Here is an 11,996-nt window from a genome sequence, read left to right as displayed (position 1 = left end):
GAGGAAGCCTAAATCGTTGAATATAATATCATTGCCATTCTTCAGGGTGTCTGCTGGTTGCCTAGAGGGATGATGGAGGAATTCTTTCCTTCTTAGGTATAATTTGTCTCCTGGGGTGCTTTAGAAGAAGATTTCACCTTCCTTTGAATCACTGGAGATTGCTGAAGACAGGCATAGGTAATAAGTTGTCTCTTCACTGGTGAGTCTCACTGATGCTCACATCCTTCGAGGACGTGTATCCCTCTGGTCAGAGTGGTGTAGGCTGCTGGGCTTGGATTTTTTGCCTTTATGTGTAGCATGGTGCACTCTCTGCTTCCTATGAGCATTGGAGGATACTTTGGCAAACCATTGGTATTCCTTGCATGGCATGTTATAACGGTAGCAATTGGTATTTGATTGTAAGTCTGGTCACAGGCTGGTTTATTGGCCTGTGAAGGCCTGGAATAGATGTTTTGTGGACCTTTCTACACTACATATTTAATATACACTTGTTTATAATTGAAAGGAATAAAAATTGTTGAACCAAGTAGTCCAGTGCTGTCCAACGTCTGCATGTTCACTTTGGTGTGACCAGTTCTTTAATCAGACAAAGTCTTTCAATTGATTTTACAAATCCCCTTATGCAATTGATTTCTAATTAATGCTGCACTCTTTTACCTGAAAAGGCTACAATGCTCTAGATTAGTCCAAGTTTTAACCACTTGTTCAAATGGTGAACTTGCAGTACACATTGGATTTAGACAAGCCACATAAGCCTAACCAAAGAAAAAGTCCTTTTTAAGGGAAGCATTTAAATACATCTTCCAAAATAAATGTTTGCTATGACTGGGTTATGAGGTTGGATTTGACAGGATTTCCAAGTCAAATAGGACACTGGGCCAGTGCATGGCTTCTCCATGTTTACCATTAACAGAGCATCAGTGACTAGCACTGTGCTCAGGTACATCAAAATGTAGGAGACTGTAATTAAGTGATCAAACTCAGATTTACTAGGTGGGAAGGGGAAATCACTGCCTTAGAAGGCATCCTTATTCCTGGCAGTGGTGCAGCTCCAGCTGCTTGTCTAACTTGCAGCTAGGTCTGACCTGGCCCAGTTATCATTGCCAGCTGCTTCTGTGTTTTCAGACTTATTCTGAAATACAACCCCTAAATTTCTATGGATTTCCTAATCCTGAAGCTCCAACAGTTCGGAGAATGGCCTAAAATTTCCTGAATTTATGATAACAAGACAAGTGTCTCAGTCTCTTTCATTTCTAATTTTTTCCATTGTAAGAATAATGTCTGGAAAAAAAATAGCCTGGAACTCAATCTACCACCATGCTATGATAAAAACAAACCAGACCAGATTGTAGGAGTAAAAGCCTAAAAAGAAACATGTTTCTAAATGCTCCTGCTCTTTCTAGACCATGGAGGAGAAATAGTTATGAATGTGCCAGGATTTCTCCTTGTTTTGTGTTAGGACTTTTAAATTTGTTTTGACCCCTTATGTTGGGATTCTGAGTTAATTCCTCAGTACTGCCTGGATTCTCTGGTGGGAGGTCTGAATCCACATCACTATTAAAATGAGTTGAAACTCCATTTACCAAAATGCAGAAATTATTAAGGAGTAGACAGTGACCGTGTAAGTATAAGAGACAGGGCACAGGTTTCTATGAGCACAGGCTATCCTTTCTCATGTTCCTGTAGTGCCAAAACTTTGTTCTCAGGAACTTTCTTCTTGTGCTTACTTCTTGTCTTCCTCTTAGGTGGTCAACAGCAGAAGCCCAGAGTGCAAGTGAAGTGTTATTATTTCTTAGCAGGGCTTGAAGTCAGCAAAGATCCAGAATTGCTGAAGCCAAAGCTGTGATGGCCTGCCAAATCTGCTCTTAGCCTCGCCCTGCGAGAGGAAATTACCACCTATATCTCATGCTGTTTTCCATCTTGCTTTCTTTTGTGGCACTTCAAGCATTACACTGTATTAAGTACTCCATGCGCTCCTCAACAGACTAGTTGAGGGAAAAGATCTGTAAAAAGCTTTGTATTAAACAAGTGAAGACAAGAGGAACACAACACACTAGAGACACTGGTAAACGAACAAAGGCCTTATCCAAACATATGTCTATAGCCATCCTCAAATGATTAAAGGATCTCAATTTTTTCACTTTGGAGGAATGGAGGAACAAGCAGTGTTTAAATCTTTAAACAGTAAGACTTGTGGTCTCACCCTTTATTGATTCAGGTACTATTTATCTCCTTGTATATTTCCCCACAACTAAACAAAAATGGTTCCTATTATATTCTATTCCTTTTAGGAAAAAAATCAAACATACCCTGCCTGGGAGGAAAGCCAAAATGTTGAAAAGATATGATGAATGAGAGTAGACATTCACTGAAACAGAAGCACTGAACAAAAAAGCAAAGCATCAGCATGGTAATGCTTTTATTTTCACTAACAAATCTGAAGTCTGCCGCTTATTAAGGCATAATAATTTATTTTTTTTTTCAGCTTAACATTTAAATCCATATAAACTGAATGACAGCTATTTTTAATTAAATGTCCTTTACTGCAACAACCTGTCCCAAAGCAAATAGGCTAGAAACCACAAGAGACATCCACAGATGTAGTTGGTTGGTTCCTGAGATGTGGGATGGAGCTGCTCCGTGCTGGTCCCAGAGCAGGGAGACAGCATCTTCTTTCCCACACCAGCAGAAATCTTCAGGCAAGAGAAGGCTATAGAAATCTTTTTTTTTTTTTTTTTTTTTTTTCAGTATAGGATTTTCTCAGTGACAAATTCCCTAGCCATTTGAAAGCTGGTTCCAAAGCTCTGTAAATTTTTTGGTAATTTTTTCATGCACCGTAAGGTTTCATTTAGTTATGCAAACATTTTGAAATGTCCTAGGGCATCCTGAACTGAATTTGCTCAGTCCTGCTCTCAGTTGTCTAGGCATTAATTTGTTTCCAGGAGAGGATGTGTAGCTGTGCTGGTGCAGTGCCATACCCAAGCTAGTATAAAGAACCCATTAGTAAGCTCACAAATCCCTCATATGGCACATGTGTGGCCAGTCTGATGTCCAGGCAATGTGAGTTTTACTCTGTCCTTACCTTAGTCCCAGATGTACCTCTGGAATGGGGATTTACATTCCTGTTCACCTTTAATATCAGATCCAAGTCTGAGCTTGGGTGTTAACCTGTTAATATCAAGATTCCTGGAAGGACTTCTGTGAGGTCTGTAGGTGCCCAAATCTCTCAAGCTTCTCAAGAACTCTTTCAGCAACCTCTTTAGCTCCACATTACTGCTGTGCTGGTAGCAGCCAGGGTACCCTTCCTCGCTCTTGCCTTCTGCATCTGCTTCTTCAAGGAGTCTCTCATTGCTATAATTTCATCTGCCACCTCTGTGCTTTCCACCTGGTGTTCTAGAGTGCTGCGTGGATGCAGTGTTTCCCCTTTTTGAGGGGAGTCTTAATAGTACTGTGCTCCGGCAGGTTTCTGCCTGAAGGATGCTCCTTCCCCCTGAGGCAGTCTATGGGTGAGCCCTCTTCAAGAACATTAAGAAATGGAACAAGTAACGAGTAAGCTAACATATGTGTGGTGTTTGTTTTAAAGTCTTTGCTCAGAATTAGAACTTTATATGGATTATGGTTATAAACATATTTCTTCCTGAGCTCCTTTACAGTTCAGGGCAGCTCTGTCCTCTCCCCTTTGGTTCCCTCAAAAGAGTGGTTTCAGCTCTAGCTGCCCCCAATACCCTGCTCAGTCAGAAAGCGGGTAAATCCCAGAATCAAGTAGACAAATTAACCTTCTAACGGTCTATAGCCTGTTTTTATTAGCACTGCATCTAAAAATAACTACTGCAGAACTTCTCTTGACGACCTAAACTAGCAACACATGGAGCCCAACACCAGCCAGCAAGGAACAATAAAGAGGGTTTAACTTCCCTGGCTTTATCAAAAGCCCAGGAGCTGCTCTCGCATACCTGTGTAGGATTATTAATGAGGACAACATTTGGGAGAGCTGCTTTGGCTGATATGTAAGCTGCAGAATCACCGCCTGTCAGATCTGTGACCAATGTAGCCTGCGATAGCAGACTCAGCCTGGGCGCACTTAGCTCACTGTCTGGGACTCATTTAAAGCTCTTTGTTTTTATTATGAGATGAGGATTTGCCAACCCTAGTACTTCTATGTACTGACAGCTTAACTGCTGATGTCAGATTTTGCTGAAAAATGAGTTAATTTATGATTGCATGAAATGTTTGTCAAAAAGACAAAACACTTGGATCTGTTGGCAGTATATAAAACTATAAATACTGGAGAACATAGTGACAAGAGCCAACATTTATTAAAATTATGGCCTGTAATGTTTTCAATAACCTCTTTCATTTGTTTATTATTACTTTGCATCGGGAGGTTTCTAAAACCATATGATCTAGGCAGACAGAGCACTCCTAGGATACAGGTGGACAGCAGGCTTCAGCATAAAGGATGTGGTTGAAGGGCCTCAGAAGGGGTGGAAGTAAAGATTGGAAGGAAGTCTGTCATCAAATTTAGTAACTCAAACTCCTCCAGAAGTAGGTCCTACCACTTCTTCTGCCAGAGGTGCTGCCCCTTGTCTTATGACTTTATGAAACCTTTATGATAGCTGTTAGGATAGCGATCATGGAAGAATAACATCAGGAAAGTGAAAAGCAAGCTATATCCCTCCAGAGCTTCCAAAGCCATCCTGGAGAAATTAACCCCTTTGGCTCATTGCTTAGGGTCACGGTTGCATTTGGAGGCCCCAGATAACTCCTCATCCATGAGTTTTACAGGGATCTTTGTGCACTGAAAAAGGTGGGGACCCTTTATAACCATCTGTTATTCAGTCCCACCCAGCTCCTGCTTGCTTTGGATCCAGATCCCTCCAAGAGGGAGGCTCCTCCTCAGCTGCACTCTCTCCCCTGTGCTTGTGTCACTGGAGTCCAACATGCCAGCCCTCATACAGCCACAGAAAACAGGCCTTTCTGTGGCAAACCTTACATCTGAAGGCTGGTATATAAAGAGCAGAAGAGGAATTAGATGGGCAGAGAAAGCAAGCTATTCACCTAAGGGTAAATCACAACTGAGCCAGCGAGAGATCTCAGGTTTCCTGACACAAAAAGCTTAGCTCCACATCCAATAATCCTTCTCCTCAGTGTCTTTCTCTCAGCCCTAACCTGTCTCATATTTATTCCTATCTCATTCTCATGTTATTCTCCCTTTCCCTATACTTTTCTCTCTCTCTCAGGGGAATTTCCTTGGCTTCTTGCTCTTCGACCTTGTTTTTTCCTTCACTAATGTTTTTTCCTGCCGGTGGCCTCCAATGGAAACTCCATGTGTGGCTTTCATTTCCTCACTTTTTCTTTAGTGTTTCCATGCCTCGAGCTGCTCTGGGCCATACTGGTCTAGAAATGTACCAAGGGAAGAACGACCAGTGTGAGACCAGCAGACTTCCAGACAGACAGCATGACAGAGCCACTCCACTGTCAATGCATGAGCCATCCCACAGTGTTTGCTCCAATTTTCCATTTATCTTGGTTTAAAATAGATTGTCTAACCATTCCTTTAGGGGACTATAGCATCTTGCTCAACACTTAATCATTGTCATTTATGGGCACTCCTATGGCAAAGACACAATCCCCTTTCCACAGAGCATGCAACCCTGATCAGACTCCTCTTGGATCAGACACAAGTCAGTGTCATGTAGGTATTTCCACTGATTGTTACCAAGATTACTATCTGTCTGTGTGTTCAGTAAAACTCCCCTGTTAATCTGAACACTGGGAAGGAGTTGAGCCAGTATTTTCCTTTCATATATTTCATTTTAAAATATGGATGTGGAAGCATGAGTTCTAGGGAAAGCTTGAGGAGAAGACACGCTCCTTTGCCATTTTGACTCCTTATGCTTAATTCAGTTGCCCAAAAATAGGTGGGTAGTGGCCTTTGAGATGCCAGTGCTACCCAAGGTATGACACAGGACCTGCAGGAAAGGCAGTTTCAGGCAGGATCCTTAGGCACTCTGAATTGGTCATAGATACCTTTACTCAGGAAATTGGGTGGTGCCTCTTTTCCCGTTATGTCCCGTACAGGAGTGTACTGGGACATGATTTCAAGCTTAGTTTGAAATCAAGCATGATTTCAAGCTTAGTTTCAGTCCTGGCAGGACTGAAACCTCTCCGACCATTTAATACCCACTTGCCCCAAACTTCTGCTGCTCACGAGGAGTAACAACACAGTCTCTCAAAGACCTTATCTAATCTATGTAGCCAGTGGGGGTGGAGATCTGAGCAAGGAAAACCATTCATTCTGAAAGAATGTTTTCCAGGATTTTCAAGAGAAACTTTGGTCATCACAGGTACTTTTTTTTGGGTTAGAGGAGAAAAGCTAGTCATATGAACTACCAGTATAAGGATGTGATCTCTTCTGTATTTTAGCTTAAAAATCAATATATATATACATATATATATATAATGTTATCCAAACAAATTCAAGGATAATTATATAATTAGAGGAAATTTATGTTGCATGGATTTTACAGGAAAGTTGTAACTTGGGATCTTTGATGACATGTCTTTGATGACTAATGTGGGGCATTAGTTAGGTTTAGTCTCATCTCTTCAAACTGTGGGTACAGGTAGACAAGAGAACTGTGTAGGTTGCTTATTGATTAGGTAGGTCAGAGTCCCAGAGCTCTTACATTCTTCAGTAGGAGAAGTTCAGCAAAAGCCACACAACCCTAGAGCAAACATGAATAGTTGCAAGTTTGTTTCCTAGCTGGTAAATGAGCATGCTGCCCATCACAATGTCCCCGAAACCTGTCTCATGGGTATGACAATGAAGGAAGGAGGGCACCAACTGCATAGTAATCATTCCTTTGTGTATGTGGACCAGAACTGATTGAACTAAGCAGTAAGAATTGACCAAAACAACTCAGCTTGCTCCCCAGAGCAATTGTGTTTTTGGATCACCGCTGTTTCCTGCTCTGCTGCTGAGGTACAATTGAGTCAGATCCATGGCGGCAAATTGCTAAAGTAGTTCTCAAATAAAGAAAAAGCAAGATTAACACATGATGACAGTGGAGTTTTGGTCCTCCTTGTATCTGGAAACCTTATTTTGAGAGCGATAGTAGATTGAGAGGACACTAAAATCATAGTTAGACAAGATGGACATCCCTGAAAGATCACAGATGCTGAAACCCCAAGGGAAGAAAAGGTAGCAATGAACCAAATAACCCAGCAGTCTCTCCTTCCTCCCTCACAGTTCTGCCAACAAGGAAATTATTTTGGTGGTTTTCAATAACACAACACAACTGAAACTCAAAAGAAACAGCACTCCTTCTCTGAACTTTATCAAGTTCAGAGAAATCTAGAATTGCACAGACTTTATCAGTCTGTGCAATGTAATGCACAAATTCCCCATCCTGGAAAAGGGCAGGCTTCATCTGGCCTCTCTTTTATCTGTCTCCCATGCAGTCGTAGATGTAAATTCTGCTTATAAAAAAATAAAATAAAATAAAATAAAATGAGATCTTATACCTCAGCCAAGATTCAATGTACTTTTCAACGTCAGCAAATTGAAAAATCTCTGCGTAAGTTGGAAGTTGAAATAAATGAGCTCTGAGATCTCTACCTCAGTGGGAGGATTTGTTTTGTCTTTTCTTCTTGTCTGCTTGTATTTATTTTTTTTTTCTGAATTTTCTTGCCTTTCACCTCCATGTGTCACAAGCAAATAAAAAAAGCTTTTCACAGAGCAGGCTGTTGGAGAACATGGAGAACTGGGCAAGCTGACTGCCCCCAGATGAAAGCACCAGAAGCAGATACCTTGTAGTGCAAAAGGTGGGAGAGATTCAGCTGCATCTGCACATGCCAGTGCCAAAGCCCCGTTTCCGAACAGTGGAGATGGTTCTCAGACAAACAGCTGCACTGAGAAGTGAAGAGCAGGCAATAAATTCCATGAGACAGACCAAAGGAAGAAGAAATTATTCCCCCCATCATGCACACTGACCCCCTCTCCCAAAAGTTCAGTAAGCAACTGCGAGGCTCAGGATGGCAAATCCTACTTTTGGCATGTGGTTTTACAGTGGAAACCTTGCACTTGGGATAAGTGCTCAGGGTCCCTGCAGAGAGAAAGGAGATTTAGATTTCTCTGAAAAGGATCTATAAAAGCCACGCATGAAAGCTGAGAGCACCCATGCTAGGAAATGGGAAATGCTGAGGACAGATTAATCCCCCTCCCCTCTTCAAGACCTAAGTGGCAGCACAATATTCATTTAAACACTCTTCTTCAGATAGCTTCCTTTCAAAGAGATGGCTGAAAGTGCAAGAGTCTGCCTAGAATATAGAAGATCTAGATGCTGAATCCTCTGGGACTGCCAGCCAGGACAGATCCTCGTCTCTCCACTTCCCTGTCAGATAGGTTTGCTGGATAAGATCTTATCCCACAACAGTTCCCCTCCCACGTAAAGTGAGGAAACCTTCCTAAAGGAAGGGTCAGGATTATGGAGTTCACAACAAGCTGGGCAACACCAAAATCAAAACCTTATCAGGAGTTTTTAGCACTAAGACGTTGTTATTTTGAAACCGCGGGGAAAAACACACATGAAAAACAAGCTGTGGTAATGAATTTTAAGATGTAATTTAATGCTACTCATAACTGGGGAGCATAATCTCTCAGACTGATGAACAGTCTAATTAAGGCTAATTTATGAATAATAATTCAATCTAAGTAGCATGTGCGTGTATGTGTGTTTGTGCAAATAGTGACTCTGCCTCAGCACTTGGTAATCCTGTGAGTGTTTTGGCAAGGGTGTTAATGAACCATAAAGCACGGAGATCTAGTTGTCTGACAATGCTTCATAATAAGAAAAGGAAATGAAGTGTAAAAAAAAAAAGGGGGGGGGGGCTGTATATGAATGCATTAAGTTCATGTTGCTGTTTTTTTGCACTCATATGAAAAGAGTGTGCTACCCATGAATAAATGGTGCCAGGCAGCACTGGAGGTGTTTCAGACACACTCTCTTTGATCATTCATACTCCCAAAGCAGAGCAGATTTTCTTTGTCTTGCATTTGTTTTAAGAATCACACACCAAAATCCTTGTTGCAGTTATTAAAAATATTTTTATTTGTCATGAAGCAAAAGCTATGAATTCCCCAAGAGGAGAAATAAGGAAAAGGAAATCCCACCTATCATTTGTCGTGAAGCATCAAGGCTTTATGTACTTTGTTCTCTGGTTCTTATCTCTAAAACAAGTGTTTCTAAGCAGGATTAGATTTATACTGCTGATAATTTTTAGAGCAATGTTTCTTAGCATATTGCAGAAGAAACCAAAAGATGAAAACAAAATGTTTTCTATTTCTTTGTTTCTTTGAAAGGAACACTCATTAAGAACTTTGTTGGGAGATTACTTCCATGTGATGTGTCTCTTTTTTTCACTCCAACAAGATGTATAAGTAGAAGAACAAAAACAGCAGTAGGAGAAAAGAATTACCACCTGTTACATAGGGCACTGAAGAAACCACTACTGCAGTGCTGTGCACAGTTTTCATCCATGCTATTAAAAGCAAACAAACAAAACCACAACATTGAAAAGATGGAAGGTACTTAGTGGAGAGCAAAAATACTTGTTTGGGGTCTGGCAAATGTGCCTTCCTAAAAGATGTTAGCATAGTTTGATGGGAAGGTTTAAAGGCTGTAAATTTTTTTTCTCTATGGGTACATCTAACCTGACTTGGGGTGTACAGCCAGATCCCCAAATTAGCCAGCTCAGGAATCTGTTTGGACAATGCTGTGAAAACAAATAATAAGGGCTGCCATTTGGAGCTGTGGCTTCCACCCTCATTCCTTATGAACCTCTAAGTGAATAATTTCCTTCAGAGCAAGAGTGGGAAATCTGACCTTAACACAGGGACAGAGGATGCTGGCTGCTCACAACAGGACTGTATTTGGAAATCCCAACCCAAAGTAATGATACAGCACTAGAAGTGCTAACAGCAAGGTCCATACTTTGCATGATGTGCCTGTGTCATCTGACAGTTCAGGTGGGATCAAACCCCAGCTGAGAAAGACATGGTTGTAGCCTAGAATCTCATGGCAATCCAATCTAGGTAGTACAGAGAAAGCATTCCAAAGAGCAATTTGGCTAACCAGTCAGTAATGTCTACTTTAGGATGAATTGAATTGTTCTTTTTGACTAAGCAAGCAATTCAGTTGCCTTAAAGTAGATGTGTAGAGCCACTTGAAGTATCCTATGATGCTCAATATATCCAGACAAGACTGACAGATACGACACAGGATTTAGAGGGGATTTATGTCCTCCCTGATTGGCACATGAAGGCCAGATTGATTAAACTGATGTACTTCAAATGACAATCAACACTTCTGTTTAGACAACTGAATTAAATCCTAAGTTTCTGGCCACATCAGGAGCCAATGCACATGTGGAAATGTACACACTGGATTTGGAGAGTGGGGGAAGGCAGACATTTTATATCTTTTGCTGTTCAGACCAACAGATCATGATGAACAAGAACAGTGGGAGGAGAAAGTCAAATGGCACATCAGAAAACCATTACTCAAAGGTTGGAGAAGCACTGAAAAAGTCTGTCTAAGGTAGTGGTGTGAGTCAGGAGAGGCTTCTGTGTAGGTTACATCATGACTCATCATCCTTTCCTCCAATCCTGCTTCAGGCCAAAATCTCCCACTTTTTTTTTTTCTTTTTTTTTTTTTTTTTCTTTTTTAATAACTTGGGACCATCCAGCCATACCTTCCACACAAACAACTTGCACCGTCTTGTCTCCCCAGACCTTATGCACTTCAGCCCTCTACCTTCTTCTGACAATGTGTAATTGTATTTTTCTCCCCAAAAAGACTTTCATCCCACCTTCTTGCACAGAAGCTTCTGGTCCTGCCCAGAGCAGCTACGATCAAGTCCCAGACCAACATCCAGCAGAGATTTCCTTGATGCTTTACTCCCCCAACACACACTTAGCCTCTCATCTCTTCACACCTCTGTAGCCATTGCAGCCCTTCTGCCACAACTGCACAGGGATGAAAGTGTGTGGAAACCAGGAGCAGAATAATGAGGTTTCAGCCTAGCAGCCTAATAGTGTCATAAATGTTTCATTGGTGTGGAAGAAGCCTTGAGGGAGGCAAACCGGAAAATAAGGGAGTAAAAAACACAAAAGTCATGTGCGGTTTCATCGGTGAGGCCTACTCCCAGAGGTCTCTATAATTTCATAAAGCATGAGAAGGAGCAGCAACTTTTCTTGTATCCAAATGTTTGAGAATTGCTAGGTTAAGGAAACTTCCATTAAGCTTTGGTTTTGGTCAAAGGGATAAATATCTATCTTTGTAATACCCTTTTAGCATTGTTTTTTATTATTTGGGGTGGGGATTTTTTGGTTTGTTTGTTTGTTTCTTTTGCTCTATGTCTCAGGCAGCACCATAAAGAAATATAGACAAATAGTCAAATATTCTTATAAAATTGACTTGTCTCAGTTTAGTCTTCTAGCTTCACAGTTATTTTCATATATGAAATCAATTAAAACTTAAAAAAAAAAAAAAATCTGATTGACTCTTCTAAGCAATCATAAAGTGAGTTACTCAGATTTATTTCATTTCAAGCCACATGCTTCTCTACAGATGAGTAGAAGATGAGAAACAAGGGAAAGGCAATATATATCAACTTGCAATGCATTGTTCACATGAGGTATTTCATGGTACTCAGCAGTAGCATCTAAAAATAGGCCTCAAATGGGGAATATATATATATATATATATATGTATATATATCTCAAAACTTTCAGTAAAAAAAATCCTTCTGCTGTTTCAAACAATGAGGGTAGGGAAAAAGATGTGCCTACATCATTTCTGGAACCAGACTTAGCAAGAGTAGGGAACAGCTGGATGTTGAAGTGATAGTTTTTTGAGGAAAGTGAGAAAGAGAAGTGGCATAATGGGAAGCTGTCAGAGTAAGAGACTTCAGTGGCACCAGGTTGGAGTCAT

This window comes from Anas platyrhynchos, chromosome 2 (assembly GCF_047663525.1).
Source record: "Anas platyrhynchos isolate ZD024472 breed Pekin duck chromosome 2, IASCAAS_PekinDuck_T2T, whole genome shotgun sequence".
NCBI classification, from domain to species: Eukaryota; Metazoa; Chordata; class Aves; order Anseriformes; family Anatidae; genus Anas; species Anas platyrhynchos.
Note: the sequence above shows the minus strand (reverse complement) of the source record.